Source organism: Octodon degus, unplaced genomic scaffold (assembly GCF_000260255.1).
Source record: "Octodon degus isolate 3935 unplaced genomic scaffold, OctDeg1.0 scaffold00109, whole genome shotgun sequence".
Classification (NCBI taxonomy): domain Eukaryota; kingdom Metazoa; phylum Chordata; class Mammalia; order Rodentia; family Octodontidae; genus Octodon; species Octodon degus.
In genome coordinates, this window is record NW_004524685.1 from 1,263,147 (window position 1) to 1,279,077 (window position 15,931).

Sequence of the window (15,931 nt, forward strand, 5' to 3'; positions counted from 1 at the left end):
TAGGTGCTTTCTGAAGCAGGGGGTCTAAAGCAAAGGGAGAATAGGAAGAGACAAGTGGCCCAGAATTCTACTGGGAATGTGATTCTCCAGTGGAACTGGAGGAAAACAAGAGGCCAAGTGGTCAAGCATCTTTAAGATGTCCCATGGACAGCAGTAATAAATATTGCTCTGTGGGAAGATTATTGCTTCCTGGGAATATCTCTGTCTCTATTACACCCAAACCCCATTGCACTCTGCTTTTAGATTATATATGCTATGGGACTGCCATTAACTCGAAGTGAAATCTCAGGTCAGTCACTTAACTTTCCTGCCCTTGAGTTTTCTCATCTGTAAAGCATTGGGGGTTGGCCTGGAGGTTTCCAAGGCAGCTGCAGTGTTTTGCAGATCCACAGTTGGCCCATCCACATGCCCATCTGCACAGATCAGCCAATTAGGGAGGCCCTGGAAGCTGGGCCTTCTGGAACACAGCGTTGATTCCCTGGTGGTGAGAAAGACACCTTCCCAGAGAGGTACTCTCGGGGATATCGGGGGCTCTTGAAGTGATGCCGCTCCTCCTCATGCAGCTGCTCTGCAGAAGGGGAAAAAAACCCTGGATTTTAAAGAAGCAATTTTTTTTAAACAAAATTAACTCGCAGCTGCGAGTGACAATGAAAGCACATTTTAAAATAATCAGATGCTTTTAGGGCCTGCTCCTGCTGCCAGAGCAGCTCCAGCCCCAGCTTCTGTGGGCTTCCTTTCGAGGCTGCGGCCTCCCGGCACTCATTGTCCAGGGACAGAGGAGGGCCCAGGGCTGTGGTGTCAGAAAAGAGGCAGAGAGTTTTATGATCTGGGGGGACCCTGAAGGCCTTGGCTGTTTGTTTGTTTGTTCGGTTCTAATTAGCATGCATTACATATTTTTGGAAGACATCTGACAGCTAGTTAGGTTGTTTGTAAAAGACTCATTCCATTAAACATTTTTAAAAAATTTGGCGATCTTTGAAATTCTATGTCATTAGCCAATCTTTTTTTTTTAATATAACAATAATAAAAAGTGAGTCTGAAAAAGAGCTTGGTATGGCCATGGTCTAAATTTGTGTTACTTCCTGAATTTCCACCTACATTCAGTACATTGATTTTTAGATGATGATATAATAATAATATATTTGGAGGGTTATTTAAAATTCTCTTCTGTACTATGATGCATCTGGCTGTGAGTTCATATAATTTGCTCAGATTACTAAATTGGCCAATAGAAATAAATATAAAAAAGGAAACTGAATGTTTTAGGCTTAGGGTTCGGGAACACTAACCCTAAACCTTACCCGAACCCTAACCCTATTCCTAAGTTGAATATCTTTAGAAAAACCTAATAAAATACCCAGCAAACTGCCAGGGCGCTTTGTCTAAGACACTTGAGATGCGTCATTAGGAGTTGCTGAAGGCCAGGAGTCAGCTGATCCTGGGGAAGGACGAGACAAATCCCTTTGGGCCGCCCATTCATAGTGTGACTTTCATTTCCCTTTCTTCACTCTATTCCTTTCTGTTTTGCCCACCTTCTCTGGGTGGCCTCATTGAAACAGAAAACTGCCCCTCTGCTGTTTCCTTGGAGCCCTTGCTGGCTTCTTGCTGCTGTGCAAGGGGAACAGCAAAGCTGGCACTCTGGGATGACAGCCCCCCACACCTCCGGGGTGCCAGCTCTTCTCCCAGAGCATGCAGAATGCTCTTTGCCTACTGTCTGTGTGGGGGAAAATCCAGTGATTTCTTTGAGACTGGATTTAACCACGACCTCATTAGAACCTTCCTTTGAGCGCCTCCTTTAAAATGTGAAAGATTGAAAAATGATGATGAATGGAAAAAATGATGGAGCAAATCATGTTGCTTGAATAAAGAATGGATTTTGGCAGTTTCCTTTAAGTTTCTTTAATGAACTCAAATATCACTCCAATTGTTGGGGAAAATATAATGTGAATTAAATGGCAGCGAGTCTGGGGTAGTTTTCAGCTGTCAGTAATTGGCTCTTTAGCCTTGGACAGTTCTCTTAACTTTTCAATGCTTCATCTTCCTCCAGAAAAATGAGGACAGATTTTTAAAATTCCCAGGTTGCTCCCAGGATTAGAAAAAAAAATAAAAAGATTCATAAGCAAAATGTCTTTAAAAATATAATGTGAAAAACATTTTTGCAGGAGGATTCCAAGTTTGAACCTAGCCTGGGCTACTTAGCAACTTGGACTCCACCTCAAAACAAAAACGAAAAAATTTATGAAAGATCTAGGATGTAGGTAAATGCAAACCCTGACTTCAATCCCAGTGCTCCCTTCCCCCAACAAACAAAGCTTCATCAGACTTCTCATGAAAACCTCTTTCCATCTTATTCCATGTTAGCAGCCTGTTTGGTCCTCTGTGAACTGCTCTGGGTCATTGCATGGGCTTGAGACAGCTATACTTAGAGGGTCATTATATTCCTAAGCAGAACTTAGAATTCGAAAGAGGTTCTTAGAAAATAGAGTGCACATTTAGTTGAAAAGGAGTATGTGTATATTAGACCATCAAAAGTCAAAGGCATAATTTGAAATGATGAACGTATCCATTTTAAGTTACACATTACTTTGCATAGTTAATATCACTGTAATTAGTCATAGTTCCTTTAATTTATTGAACAAGATGCTCATCCCCTCTCATGTACTACAGTGATGAATGTTGGGAGAGCAACTTTGGGAGCTGGAATCCAGAAAATGAGTAACAGTTGGAGAATTAGCATGCAAATCAATAATACTCTTTCTTTTTCATTTTGAAACTGGGATTTTCAACGCAGGCTGAAAAAATCCAAGAGCTTCCCCCAAGTCAGAGCTGTCACCACATCCCCCAGAACTAGGCAGGCCACTTCTACTGTAGGAAATGTTTAAAATTTTCTCAAACATTTGAGTAAATCTCTAGTAAATATTTAAACTCTGTATAACTAGTCACAAATAAATTAAGCTGATTTTATGCAGTCTCTCTAATTAGAAGGGCACAGAATTTGTTGAAACGTGATTAGTATTATTCATTAAGCAAAAAATTCTCATTTGTATCTTATTATCACTATTCTGCATAAACCAACACAATTTGTCATGAACTCCCTCATTTGCTGTATCCTCAAAAAGCAGATTATGCTTATTTTTCATTTGGACAGTGGAAAATCAAGCCAGGTGTTTGGCAGCACCGGAGTGTTCAGGTGTAACTGGGCCAGTGATGGCACATTACTAGCAGCGTGGATGAAGAATGAGGCGTGGAGAATCCGGGGACTGGGGTTCCTTGAGGCCCAGCCCTTCCGAGAGCCCCTGCTGATGAGACAGGTGTTAGATTGGGCTGCTGGCAGTGAAGGGGACCCAGCAAAGAAACTTTTTTTTTTAAAGTCAGATCTTTCTCCTTCCATCAAAGCCTGGAAACTCTAGCTTGAATTCCTGTAATATTCAGCTCTGGGCTTTTGTAGCAGGGTCTTGGCTGGAAATGTTCCCAAAACATGAAAATTCAGCTCCATGATTGTCTAAATCTGTCTATCTGTCTAGACACATCAGTGCTGTATGTATTTGGTTTTTCAGATGTATAGGTCCTGACAGGTAAGACAAAGACTGCGTAATGTTATTTGAGTGAGTAGAAACCGTGGGCTGCTTTTCCTTCTCTGCAATCTATTCTTTTTTGCTTTGAAAATCTTTTTCCCTCAGCTCAGGTGAGAGACTCCATTAGGGCTAGTGACTGCAGCTGCTTTATGATTCTGGCAGAAATAGTGAAAGCTGTAGGGTCTATAAAGTAGTGGAACAAAGGTAAGAAATTGTTTTGAGAAAGTAATACTCCTAAATATTCTACTTCAGGTTTTTGTCTGTTCTCTAGGAACTTTGGTCTTGGCAGGACATTTGCTATTTACCCTGCAAATGTGCCTGTTTCTCTTTTTGTCTCCTTCCCTTTGTTATTTCCTTGTTGTCTCTCGTTTCTACAAGCACAGGCCTTTCTCCTTATTACTGCTGATGGGGTTGGTTTTCTAAGAAACTATGCACGGGGAGTGGTGTGGGAAGAATACCAAGAAAATATTGGCAAAAACGGGAGGTTTCCCCTAAAGCACAGGAACTGGTTCTGATGATGAGCTTCTGATATGGATGGGATCTTTAAAACCAGACTAGCAATGAAGCGTGGCTGCAAAAATCTCCCTAACAGCACAGGAGCTGGATGCAGGAAGATCAGGCACAGCTCACTGAGGACACGCTTACTGGACAGAGCTGTCCAGTCATGAAATAGGCTAGTTTATAAGGTGATGTGTGCCCCATCACTGGGCGGTCACACAGAGTTTGTGGGGTGGGTTTGAGCTAGAACAGTTCCAATTTCTTTTCCATGCCTCATACCTGACAGTTATCTTTTATGGAAAAGCTGTGGCCAACTGCCTCCCATAAGCAAACTGAGAGAATTTTCATATTGACAGAATTTCAGAATATCCAGGAATTGCAAGGTCCTGTTTTTGCCTGCCTTAGGTTTCCTGAGGCCTGCTGAACAGGCCACCTGCTACCATGTGTTATGGTTAGATGTCCCCCAAAGCCTCGAGTGGTCATAGGACATTTTCAGAGGTGGCCGAATCTAGAATGTGTGGTGCTGGTGTTGATGGTATGGGATTAGTAAATCAGTCCACTGGTTGGTTTGGCAGTCTGTTTAGGATTAAGGGTGTGAGTGCTGCACTCGCCCTGGGGCAGGTAGCCTGCACACAGGACAAGGGCTGGAAAGAGTCTTGTCTCTCTCTTGTTGCCTTTACTGTCCTCCACCACCATGAATGATTGCCCCCTGTCCTGTGCCACCCTGCCTTGGAGCCAGTTGAGCATGGACTGAACCCCCTACAAACTGTGAGCTAAATAAACCTTTCCTCCTTTCACTTTGGGTGTTAGGTATTTTGTCTGAGCAATGAGAAAAACAACTAAGACACCCTGCTACCTAGAAACCTCTCTCTCAACATCTTGGGATGACCATTCATGCTGAGGGGCCAGAGTGATGCTTGGCACTTACCACTGCAGTTTTAGGGTACTTTTGTCAAGATTTCAGGTGATTTGTGGCTCACTAATGACTCAGGGAGTGCTGTGCGACCCATCCCGGTAATAATAAATATTTAGAACTGCTACTATACAAGGATAATATGAAAAGCAGACAAAGTCTTGTCTTCTGATTTTACAGCATTCTCTTTACACAAGCACTGGCTTTTGTTATTATACTAGGGATAAAAATAGTTTACTTTGGAGACTTCATGAAGTATTTAATGCTAAAAAACATTAAAGATTCCTGAGACTGTCAGTGTGAGACGGAATTAATTGCAAGTTAATGGGACAAATATGTTATCTTGCTAAATAGGAAACTAGAATAAGCTGGCTTATTGGGCATATAGAATGAAAGCAATGAACTTTTGGATGAAGTTCTTAAATTGTGGTTAAGGACCACCTACTATTGGAATACAGAGTCCTGGGCCTAAGCCCAAACTTATTATATTACTTTTGTATTGTTATGTAACAAATCACCAATAATTTAGCAGTATAAAACAACTTTGATTGTCGCATAGTTGTGAATGTCAGAGGTCCAGGTGGATTTGACTGAGTTGTCTTTGTAGGGCTTGCAAGACCAAAATACATGTCTCACAAGGCTGCAATCTTATCTGAAGGCTCCGGGGGAAAATCCAACTCCAAGATCCTTCAGGTTGTTGGCACAGTTCACTCCATTGCTGTCTGTCAGCTGCAGGCTGCTCCTTGCTCCTGGAGGCCACCCACTTCCTCCCATATGGCCCTCTCCATCTTTAAACCAGCATGGGCATGTGGAGTCCTTCTCCTACTTGGAAGCCCTCTGAATTCTTCTGCTATTGTACGTAGCAGAAAAGGCTGTGCTCTGAAAGGACTCATGCGATTTGATTAGGCCCACCCAGACAATTTAGAATACTGCAAGGCACACTGAGCTGAGGCACTAATTACATTGATAGTGTCCTTCACAGCAGTACTTGGGGTCATGTTTGATTAAGTGACCAAGGGATCGGAGTTTTAGGGTCCATCTTTAGAATGCTGCCTCCCACAACTGTTAAATCAGAGTTTCTACAGCACAGCCAAAGCAGTGTGGGGTTCTCTGACAAAGACCCAAGTGATTCTGATGAATAACAAAGATTTAGAACTGTTACTATACAAGGATAATATGAAAAGCAGTGTTTATCCAGCATACAATGAACAATGCAAATAAAACAAGATGTTTTGAGAGTTCTGAGTAAAATATCACTGAAAACCATAGATGATAATTATTCAGAAATGTTTGTGGAAGAGTTAGAGTTCAAGCTGAATCTGGAAGAAGGGAAGGAACTCAGAAAGGAAGAGGACTGGCTGCCAGGTGGGCTAGGAAGTATGAGCAAAAAGCGAGGATGGAAAATTGACCTTTCCACATAGCATGAATTCAGTGATTGGCAGAGAGGTGTGCAATTTTGTTTTGGGGGAAAGGTGTGAGGTTGGGTTTGGTTATGTTGTGCAGGATTTGTCTGTTAGGCTAAGGGATTGAAAACAAGAGGAAAACGTTTTAAAAAGAATAATCTGGGCTGGGGAGACAGCTCAGCGGCATAAGCACTTGCCTGGCTTGTGCAAGGTCTTGAGTTCCATCCCTATTACCATAAAAAAAATCCCATTTGCTAACCAAATTTCTGTGAAGTTGGGCGTTATAGTTTGAGTCTCTTTTAGCAAAGTCAGTATTTTTTATTGTCTATCAATAGACAAACTTTTAAAATTTTCATGAAGAGGAGGAAGGAAGGTGGCCTTCAAAATGTAGTAAATTAATTGAGAAACGGTAAGTGAGCCCAGATTTGGGTTCTGGTTGAGGGAAAAAGGGTGATACTCTTAAGTCTCACTTAGAAGCATCTTTCTATATATTCTCATGTCTAAAGTGTCCTCTATTCATCCCTCTCTGAAGCATAAATGTACTCCAAAGATGCTAGATCTTAATAGGGAGTAGGATAGAAGGAGGACGAATAGTCATTGTGTAGAACTGAAAGCAGAGATCATTTGGTGAGCTTGGAGCAGAAGGTGCACTTCTTGGGAGCCAGGTTCAATAGCTCTGAAGAGCAGATGAAAGCCTCAGAAGCAGGAAGGTATCATCTGACAGGCCAGATGGATGACAAGAGTCAGCACGGAGCAGAGGATTGTTAATTTAATGACTCCACATAATAGTTCTTTTAAATTCAAAGCAAGTCACTGGGAAACAGCCATGAAGCTAGAACTGGTGGATTTGGCCTCCTGGTGGATTGAGTGGGTGAAGGGAAAGCAAAAGCGTCGCTCTGCATTCCAAACAACTCAAATTGCTTTATAGAAAGAAGCAGTGCAGACTTTCCTCAGTGGAGTTTATGAAGGTTTACATCAAATGCTCCACCCAGAAAAGTGGAGTTCATTTAGTTTTAGTGGCAATTCCCAAAGTGATGTTTAAAAGATTCAACGAATACAGGAAGAGCGTGAGGAAGTTCTGAATTTCTAAATCACTCATCTTGATTATTAAGCCTTTAGCTATGCTTCACTCAGTCTCACTGAGTGCAGAACCTTAGGACTTGAGCTCTTAAGAGTCATCTAGCTCTAGCTCCTTTTCACTTATTATTTTACTTCTTTACTTAACCATCAAGAACCACTCTCCACATGCGCAGGTTTTAAAGTATAAAAATGAACCAGATACATCTTTCATTCAAGGAGCCCTCCTCTGCTCTAGGAAGCAAACACCAGCGCAGGAGCCTGCAGGGAAGTGGGCCTCCATGGCTGCCAGCAGTGAAGAGGCTTCCATCAGGAGAGGAAGGATGCTCACCACTTCACCCCTTAACCAGCGCATTAGAACCCTGCACGGAGGCCAGGCCAAACCCCTGTCTGGAGTCCTTAGGCCTGGAGGGGTGGTAGGAGTTGGCACTGCTCTTCCCAAAGCCTCTGGCCTCCCTGGTACCGGCAGGGAACACTGGGAAGCAAAGCTGTGATTACACCAGAAGGCAAAGGCAGAGAGCTGGGGTGAGTTCGTGCTCCGCTTCAGCCAGGAAGGGGTCTTGGAGGCTAGAAGTACAGCTGGACTCATTTCTAAGGCAGTGTGAATCCTTGTTCCCTGCGCACATGGATGATGTTAGCAGTGTCCAGTAGGATGCTAGACGTACGCACCCACTAGCACTCACATTATGATTCAACAGGAGGGACAATCTGTGAAATAATCCAACAGGATCAAGAATCTATTACTGTAATATCTAAAATGTCCAAATGTAGTGAAAAAAACCCTACCACTCCTACTGCCAAGAATCAAGAGAAATCACAACTTCATTAAGAAGTAATAATCAACAGACACAAACATCAAGATGAATCAGTTGTTAGACCTGACAAGAATTCCAAGGAAGCTATCATAACAATATCTCAATAATCAGTTATGAATTCTGTTGAGATGAATAAAAACTTCAACAAAATTAAGTTATGAAAAGCATCAAATGGAATGAATAGAACTGATAATAAACAAAAGCAAAATAAATACTAGCTAAGGGACTATTGGAGCAGTAGGCTGAAAGGCCAGAGCCCCAGAATTTATGTACTCTGAATGTTGGTGTGAAAAGAGGCTAGAGTGGTTGGAGAAAGAGAGAGAAGCAAAAGGGATTAAAGAATACTAAAAGAAATAATTTCTGAAAACTTTCTAAACTTGGTGAAAGACATAAATCTTTATATTCAAGAAAATTCTAAATGAGATAAACCTAAAGAAATCCTCACCACAGAACATTTTAGCTAAACTTTAAAAAACTAGATACAAAGAAAAACCTTAAAAGCAGCCAGAGCAGAAAAAGCATAGCGATTCTAAGGATAGCTAATTCCTCATTTGAAAACAAGAATGCTGGAGAAAAGTAGCACAAAATGTTTCAAATTCTGAAAGAGAGAACCCAGTCAACTTGGAATTCTACATCCAACCAAAATATTCTTCAACAATGAAAAGGAAACGAAGCAACACTGTCAGTCAAAGGAAAATGAAGGGAATTTGTCACTCGCAAACCTATTCTTAAAGAATAGCTACAGGAAATTCTCTAAAAAGAAATAATAGGATCGTGATTTGGAAATCCAGAAAGGAAGAGATCATGAGCATGAAGATTTAGGTGACTATAATGGATGGTTCTTAGGAAATTCTTTATTTATAGTTCATAATTAAACAACATTCATTACATTGTCTCATGTGGTGGTTAAGACGCATAGAAGACAGAATTACACTTAAAAAGTAGGAAAGACAAAGAGTTCTACATGGAAATAAAGTTTCTACTCCTAATTTAAAGCAATAAAACACTGTAACTAGAAAATTGTTAAGCTTTCTATATATGGCTCTAGAATGGAAAAAAAGAAAAGAGTAGTGTAGTACAAACTGGAAATCAATCTATCAACAAAAATACTCTCAGTGATGGTACATTAGCATGAAAACCATTTTATTGTATTAACAACAACAATAATGGAAGAATCTTTTTGGGCAAACAAATATTAACTTGGGCCATGGTTTCAAGGTCTGCTTTGTCTTGAACTTGTTTTATTTATTCATTTATTTATTTTTCTTTGTTCGAATTTTGAGATGGTGTCTTGCTCAGTAGTTAGGCTGAGGTTAGCTCACTGTATAGCCCAGGTTGGCCTTGAACTCACAGTGACCCTCCTGCCTCAGCCTCCTGGGTGCTAGGATTACAGATATGCACCACCATGCCCAGCTTTGTCTTGAACTTGTATACTGGACCAGATTAGATGTATGTGTTAAGAGTTGCTTTTACTCTTCTAGGTAGAAGGGTAAAAGCAACTTTTACCCTTTTGACTAAACCTCATATGACAATTATGCTTTTCAGAAATGTATCACTTTCAGAATGAATGAATGATAGCAAAGGAAGCCCTTCTTGGATTTGAAGCAGAACTGGTTGAAGCACTGTTTCCATTTCTCTGTGCCTCCCTAGACTTGTGGACTTTGATAGGGAAAGCAGAGAAGAACAGAGCGATGTGAATCCGTCCACTGGGACATGGCAGAAAAGGAAGGGCAGCCCTTTGTCTTTTGGCTGTGTGGACTTGAAGCTTCCCACGTAGCTGTCATAGTTGTGCATCTGGGAGAACTTCAATATGTCCTCAGATTTTCCTTCTGGGAGAAATTAAATGAGATCTGAGGAGCTTAAAATTTCTCTATGGATCTTGTTTTCTGCTTTCACCTGTACATTGTACTGTACCTCTACAGAAAACATGTAGCTGCTCTGTTTGAAATAAAGGTAGGGAGTGGTAGGTCTTGTAAGGCCCTAATTTTCTTGTCACTCAGAGTTCCTATGAGGTTCTTTCTTAGAACATTAGTTCTCCAAACAGTATAATTATAAAATGTTAAGATATCCATCCATAAGAGATGAGGAAAAAGGGAAGTTCCTGGCTTCTATTTTATCCCATAGAACACCACTGGTTGCTTCTCCAGGGAGCCCCTCAAGATGGCAGCCAATGACACTCTAGCTCATGGAAGGATGGGTTCTGTCTCAGCTTCTCTCAACTGCTATTGGCTGAAGTCTTGTTCCCAGTGACTGCTCATGGCAAACAGGCAGCTGTTCACCTGCCCAACTGAGGAGACATGGTCATGTTATACCTTTGCTGCAGCATTCCCACCCTTGGGTCTGAGTTCCCACCTTTAGCTCTTTGGTTCTTGGGCCTAAAGACCACTTGTCTTTAGGCTCTCCCAATCTTGACCCACTGGCTGACTGTGCCATTCTCTCCCTGTCTTCTAAGTGAGCCAGCCTATGCCCTGACGGTCATTTCTCCTGAGGATAGCTCTGAAGCGATAGTTTATTTCTCGTGCTGAGGCAGATACTCATACAGGTATTAATCTCAGTGGCCCCGACCTTCTTGACAGTGTCATGGAAAAGATATGTTTTTCTTCCGGGTCACAATTCTTTGAGTATCTGAAGGCAGATGGCATATCTTCACTGAGCCGTCTCTCTCTGAATTAAATATTTTTTACTCAGAATGATTTATCATTTTATTTTTAATACTAAGTAGTAAAAATCACATGTCTAATCTCCTGCAGAAATGATGAATTTTCTTTCTTAAAAAAAAATCCGAGAATCAGGCAGCTGTTTCCTCTAGCAGCCAGTGCCATTGGCAGAATTGGAACGCTCATGCTGTTCTAAGGGACTGAGGCCATTTCTTTCCTCTGCTGTGACTGACTCCTGTCTTGTACTTCTTTCCTCCATCATTTTCTTGCCAGCAGCAATTTTTTTAAAAAAATGTAGTTAGTCAGGGAGATGGCTCAGTGGAATAAGTGCTTCCCTGGCAAGTGCAAGGGCCTGAGTTCAATCCCTGGTTCTGCAAAAAAATAAATAAATAAATAAATAAATAAATAAAACGTATTTAGTACGAGGTCTATAGGGTCTTACTACACAGACTGGACTCCTAGTGATCCTCCTGTTATCAGTCTTCCAAGCCTTGGGATTACAGGCCTGCACCACCATGCCCAGTCTCAGTCACCCCCTCAGTGTGCCCCGGGGGACAGGGCCAGCATGGCACACTGGGGATCAAACCCTCGGCCCCTGTGTCTGCCTAGCCAGGCACTTTAATCAACTGAGCTATCTGGCCAGCCCAGTAGCAAATTTTGACAGAGTAATCCCAGCCTGAATAACCTTACTTAAGAGTATGGTCTCCCTACTCCTAACTCCTTAAGCCTCTAAATATGGCTTCATTTTCATTCACTTGTTTATTTATTCATCTGTTCATGAGAAGTTCTGTGGGACCTTCAGAGTAAATCTACACCACCATCCTCTGCTTCAATTGGTTAGTATTTATCACCTGGAGTGGCTGACTAGGAGAGAAATTGCTGATTCCTGAGAGGCTGGCCGCAGTGTGTGCATGGGAGAGGTTATGCCTGGCCAGTGACAGTAGCTTATGCTGACTGAGAGGTCTGAGGCAACTTTCTATGCACCTTTCCTTCACTACTGAGTCATGTGGAAGGTTGCTGCCACCATGGCTGGGCTTTTGTCTCAGTATCTGCAAGGAAAATCTGTGAGTCTATTTCTCCATACTTTTTAAAGCTCAATTAGAAAAAAAAAAAAAGAAATTTTGTGTATTTATTGCCTATGGGGTTAAAAGAAAGTAGACATTCAATAAATAGAGGCAATTGAATGAATATGGAACTATGCAATGAAATATGGAAAAAGCCCCCAATCATTTTCTCTTTTCCTCCTCTGTCTGTTTTTCTGTCTCTTTTTGTTTCTTTCTATCTGCGTCTGTGTTTGTGTTTGTATTTGTGTCTGTCTGTGTCTGTCTCTACCTTTGTCTCTGTTTCTGTCTCTGTCTCCTTTGTCTCAGCCTCTGTCTCTGTCTCTGCCTCTGCCTCTCTTTCTCTGTCTTTGCCTGTCTCTCTCTCTCTCTCTCTCTCTCTCTCTCTGTCTGTCTGTCTGTCTGTCTGTCTGTCTCTCTCTCTCTCTCTCTCTCTCTCACACACACACACACACACACACACACATACACACCTGCCTAGAAGAGCTCACGGTGTACGAAACCCATGCACTAACCCTTCCTATCACCAGCTGGGTAATGTGACTCCTCAGCCTAGCTTCATGGTGTCCTGATGACTGAGTTCATCTGGCTGTGCATTCTGGTTGCAGGTTCTGAACTTTTCTGTTGTTCCAAGTGACTCCACTTATTCCACTTGCAATACTGACTCCTGTCTTGAGCCTTTCTCTCCCTGTCTGTTCCTTAGCTTCCTTGCCCCCAGCAAATTCTAACTGAAAGTTCTAGGCCTTTGCTACTTTTCTAGTCCTAATGCCTAAGCCTCTGCCTATCTCCTCATTTTCATTTGTCCATCTGTGGAGAAAACATTTATACCACGCCTACTCTGAGGCTGAGAAAACAGCAGTGCATGAAGTGCTGGTTCTTGCTGAGGAAGCAGAGTGTCACAGAACCTACTTTCCTGTGAAAGCCTGTCTGTGGCTGCTGCTGGGATTGCCCTCATAAAGTCAGCTGAGTGAGACATGGTGGCGTGAGCCTGTAGTCATGATTCTAGGAGACTGAAGCAAGAGGATCACAAGTTTAAACCTAACCTGGTCAACTTGGGCAACTTAGGGAGAACCAGTCTATTAAATAAATAGAGCTGGAGATGTTATTCAGTGTGTAAAGGCTTTGGGCTCAAACCCCACTGCTGCCAACCAAAAAACTCTGAAAACCAAAACCAATCTCAAAACACACCCAAAGAAGAACAAAAGCCAAAGTCCATGTGAGTGTTCCTGAGCCTGAGTGCTCCCCAGGTGCTGACCTATACCGTTTCCACCTCCTGCTGCTGCCTGGGTGCTGCTGCCTGGGGCCCAGTGCCTGATGCCCCCACATTTCACCTCAGAAGCCCTCTTCTCTGCAGCCAGCAGCTCACTTCCACAGTCCTCCCAGCCTCTGGGAGGCATTATCACTCTCCAAGGAACAGGCGAATTCACACTCAGGTACACAGGGGACACAAACATCCATGTTTGTTATGATTGTTGTATTGTATTCTGTCAAAAGGAAGGTTTTCAGCATATCAGTTGCCTTCTTAATTCTAACATTTCATGCCACATGCCCTTGAACTCTTCTGCTTGCATTGGACAAGGTAACTAGGACTCTGATACTCCCTGACCTATATGGTGGCAAATTCCTGGGGTGTCCAGCTCTGTTCCTTGGTTCTAGGTCTGAATATGCATGATGGTGGGAATGAGGGCAGGGTTTTCTTCCCTTCTAATCCCATGTTATTACTTGCACGTATCAGGCACGGATACATTGCCTCAGCCTCCTGGGTTGTAAGGCTGTGCACAGGCAAAATCAGATAAGGAAACTCTGGCCCCATCCTCATTTCCAAACTCAATGCATCTGGAACAAAGAGCCCAGACACTGCCTACCATCTGCTGTGGAGGAGAAGGCCTCCCCTCTCTTCATTTGTCCCTCCCCTAAGGTCCTCAGAGCTTGGTTCTATAACCCGGGTGTGGATTTCACCCTCAGATGCCCCAGTGAAGCTTTGTGGGAGTTCTTTGACTTGCCACATTTGGAAGTAGATTGAGATTTAATTTCTGAGTAGGAGGACTGGTAAGAAAAAGTCAGTGTTCTGTAAACCACAGAATAAGAGACAGAGACAAAAAAGACAGATAATAAGTATATGTTTTATTTAATAATGTTCTCAGTGGTTTCAGTCATTTTTCTGTAATTTTCATGATGAATGCAAGCGATACTTTTCTGCATATCCTTAGTGTTGAGAAAACAGGCTGGGGAAATAATTTTTTAGTCAAATATGGAGCTGTACATGATTCTAATACCTTGGAGGAGATTTCCTTCGACTTTCCATTGTTCTGTAAATGAAAAGTAAATTATGCTTTGTTAAAAAACTTTCCGTTGAATAGTTTTATAGCAAATGTTTCATTCACTTCAATAAATAAATGTACAATATTTTTTGAAAATTGAGACTCAGGCTTTATAAAATTTAACAACTCCACCAAATTAGTCTCTCTGGTTCTTATTCTTCAATAGAAAATTATACTTTTTAACTCTTAGTTAAGTAGCATTTAAGTAAAATGTCTAATGCACTTCTGAGCCCTTGTGAAGCATTAGACCTATGATGCAGAGGTAGGTAACGTTAGAAAGCAAAAAGATCTTTAGTGATTGCACTCTGTCTTAATGAGCGGTGCCAGCCTAATGGGCCGATGTGGTCCCCTAGATGGAGCACTGTGCTAGAAACCAGCCTCCTGGGCCCTTCCTTGCAGAACTTGGGACGCACTGCTCTGTGACTCCTTGAAAGTGTCTTGCCCTCTCTGGGAGTTTGATTGTTCTGCTATAAAATGGAAATAATAAATGTTTATGTCTACCAAGTTCTCAGGGATCCTTAAATAAGCCTTTTTTACATGCAAATTATATATATATATATATATATATATATATATATATATATATATAATTTTTTTTCTACCTAAACCTATTTAGAACTATTTTAGATCATGGGTCAATTTCTTTGTTTTATGCTTGTGGCAATATTATTTTGGTTGGTATTTTTGAAAGGGTACAAGGTAGAGATGGAAGAACTGAATATACTGAAACAATCATTTTTGCCTCTAAGTAGAAGATTGAATTTTGCTCAAAACAATACGAGAAGGCATGGACTGCCCCATGTGGGAAGCCCTCGGAGGTCAAAACTACAAAATCTCAACACTAGCTTGATGCTTAGGGAAAAAAGGGGGCAAGATTCTATCTATGCATTCTTGGCACTGTGTAAGCCCAGAGCAAGCCACCATCTACTCTTGCTCCTTATACTGCGTTGAAGAAAGGAAGTTGGCATTGCATTAGGAGATATGATCCCTCGGAACTGAATGATCGTTGTTGGTCAGCTGTAGTCAGTTGGCCAGTTGAGATGAGGCTGGGGCTTGGTACTGGATTTCTTGCCCAGTTGGGATGGGAGTTGGGAGTTATTTTCTGGAAGAGTCAGTGCTTTCCAGGGGTGGCTACCTGCTATGGATTGGGTGTTTGGGGTGTCCCCTGAGAGTGCATTGTGATGCAGCTGAGCTCTAGGCTAGCACTGTTGGGAGGTGCCATGGAGCCTGTAAGATGTGGGGTGCAAAGGAAGGTCTGTGGGTCACTTAAGGCCCTCAGAAGGGATTATGGAACCCCGGTCTCTCAGGTGGCTTTCTGTTTAGCTATGTAAACTCTTTTGCATAGGTGTGATTCTGCCATGCTTGTGGGGGAGAAACAGGCAGAGAGGGAGAGAGATGGGGGGAGAAGAAAGAGGAGGAAGAAGATGAGGAGGAGGAGAGAAAAGGGGAAGGGGAGAGAAGAGGAGGAGAGGGGAGGAGTGGAAGAAGGGAAGGGAAGGGAAGGTAGGGGAGGGGAGAGAAAGGGAAGAGCAGGGCAAGTCAGGGCAGGGCAAGGAAGGGCAGGGAAGGGCAAGTAAGGGAAGGGAAGGAAAAGGAGGGGAGGGAAAATGA